At 35.2% G+C, this 2,702-nt stretch overlaps 1 non-coding gene across 1 annotated transcript; it reads right to left on the bottom strand.

Annotated features, from left to right (window-relative positions):
• Nucleotides 1-2,414: 2,414 nt before the first annotated feature.
• Nucleotides 2,415-2,486, bottom strand: TRNAN-GUU (transfer RNA asparagine (anticodon GUU)). The gene has a single exon. It is a non-coding gene; the product is annotated as a tRNA-Asn (tRNA).
• Nucleotides 2,487-2,702: the final 216 nt, after the last annotated feature.

Below are 2,702 nucleotides of genomic sequence, written 5' to 3'. Positions count from 1 at the left end.
ATATTCCAAGCGAATTAATTACTTTAATACCACGTAATCATCATTGTGTTATTACATAATTTAGTGGTTCACAAGCATCGTGAACCAAGCCCATTCTGGTTATTTTTGAGAAAGCTAAAGTTAAAACATAATATTTGAGTATTTCTTATTCTGTAAGGGCAATGACATTAATATGGACGAACGACTGGGGAAAAAAATGACACTCTCTTTTTTGTCGGGTCTGCCGAATGACATAATCTGTTCTAACGCCATTTACAATAAAGGTGGTATTGCTATAAATTCCCGATGCTTTCTGTCGGGTCTGCCGAATGGTTCGGTTCGAACGGGTTCGTTCAAATGATCATTGACACTAGAAATACTGTTCTAACGCCATTACAATAAAGGTGATATTCCTATAAATTCCCGATGCGTGATATCGCATAATGGAAATTGCGTGACGTCTACCTATACATGTGCGAATGTCTTAGAAATAGGCACTCAAATATTATGTTTGAACCTAGCTTACTCAAAAAAATCCAGAATGGACTTGGTTCACTATGCTTGAAAACCACTCAATTGACAATCATTGCTTTATTATTTATGCAATAATAATAAATATCTCATAAAATTGCGACGGGCATCTTTTCTTCTTTCGACCATGTCCGATCCTAATAGGATCATATGGACCTCCACAGAGTAGAGTTTTGTATTAACAGATTTTGTTTTTTACGAGAAACCGATGTCAGCCACTTGCTCAACCTATTACCCAAAAATATGACGTGTACTTGCCAGACCCAGGATTCGAACCTGGGACCCACGGCGTGATAGTCCAACGCTTAAGCCGCGAGGCCACCGTGGGTGGGTGGTGTGGCTTAGATGGATAAAATAAATTAAATAGTTCATTTAATCATGTAATTAAATTGGACAATGATAAAAATATCGGACATGTATTTTTGACATGATAACGATGTGGGGATGGTCCTTACGAACCCTTAAGGTAGATCCGCCTCTGCACCTGCCTCTGGTAGATAATACAGGCCACCCATTCGCAAAACTTAAGATATTATGTGGTTATACAGATGAAATAAATAAACGAATTAAATTTGGTCACAATCCAATAAGATACCTACCCTCTATAATGCCAGGAACAATAAATTATGGCATATAATATTTAATACGCGAACATAATCTTTTAGGTCAAAATATTCCGCTTCAAATATAGAGAAATCCAAAGTGTTTACGTAGGAGTACCTACTGTAGGAAATTAATTTTATTATTCTACTCACGTTAAATTAAGTGTTAATAGCTCCTTAAATCTGTGAGTAATAAGTGCATGGCTATATATAACAAAATATAATAATAATTACAAATATTTATCTTTCCAAATCATCTGTTATGGGTTTAGGGATATTAAAACTAGATAAATTCTTAAATAATGTTCCTGTATTTTAATCCACTAGCTAGGTTAAAACATAATATAATCAGTAATCACATAATCATTTTTTAGGGGCTGGGTCCAACACAAAAGCGAGTGCTTTGGTAAGCTTTATACGTCTACTTATATTAAGAATTTGCCATAAAGATTTAAATGATCTTAATAACTTATACTCGTCAGATACAACTACCAGCTCCTAAACATACCCTCTCGTTCTTCAGTCACCCCTACAAAGATACCCTGAAGTTATCTAGAATACAGTACAAACGAAGTATTGTAATAATTATTATTATGCATATTTTTCTACATCGTAACCCCATGATCAATGTGCCCACAAACGCGCACACCTACAAAAATATGTCCGCACACATGTTTTCATCCCCCGCACAGTCCTCACATAAAAATATTGTTAAAGAAAGTTTCCTTTGCCAGATTTTAGTTTTGCTCGAATGCACGAAAGCATCACATGCACAATTCTTCGACTCATTTCTCGGAAGACGAAGGTCAAGAGCGACTAACGCGAGCACGCAAGTGAAACTTTACTTCGAGTGGGATCACTTTATTATTAAAATATATGTTTTAATGAAAAATTGTATGTGTGTGTTTGTGGAGGGGGGGGAGGGTTAAATTTATCGCACCGGGTGATACCAATCCTAATTACGTCACTGCTCAGATGCGTTGATTATCCGCACACACAATAGAAAAATTAGAGGGAACGTTACCCATTATAGTTGGACGCATAGAATATTGTCCAAAGTTTTAAGTTAATTGTTATGTTCTTTAGAGGAACGCACAAAATGAATTCATTGGTAGTTGTATTTTAAATTAAATAAATAGATACGCCTGTTTACGATGGCTCGTATGGGTTAAGAGAGCGAATGTTTGCTGTCATTAAGAAATAGTACTTTAATGTCATTCAGAAGCATTTATGTTTTACAACCTGCCACTATACAACTTGTAAGTACATAAATATATTATATACAAAATTGTACAAAATAATCGCCCCCGGGTGGGCTCGAACCACCAACCTTTCGGTTAACAGCCGAACGCGCTGCCATTGCGCCACAAAGACTGATATGTTATGTGAAATCAATAAAAAACTATATATATATATATAATTATGCAAAATTCTTATCACAAAAATAATACAAATGCAGTCAAGTACAAAACGATAGTAATTTTATCACATCAAAAACAATAAATTCCATACACCTGAATTGTTTGCAACTACCCACGTCATAATAAAAATGCTTACCATTTTTCGATAAATTCAAAGCTATCAGAATGC

The sequence above is a fragment of the Rhyacophila brunnea genome, unplaced genomic scaffold (assembly GCF_057557595.1).
Source record: "Rhyacophila brunnea isolate RB1 unplaced genomic scaffold, BYU_Rbru_1.0 scaffold_21, whole genome shotgun sequence".
Taxonomy (NCBI): Eukaryota; Metazoa; Arthropoda; class Insecta; order Trichoptera; family Rhyacophilidae; genus Rhyacophila; species Rhyacophila brunnea.
The sequence above is the reverse complement of the archived record's forward strand: the minus strand, read 5'-3'. Positions and strand labels throughout refer to the sequence as shown.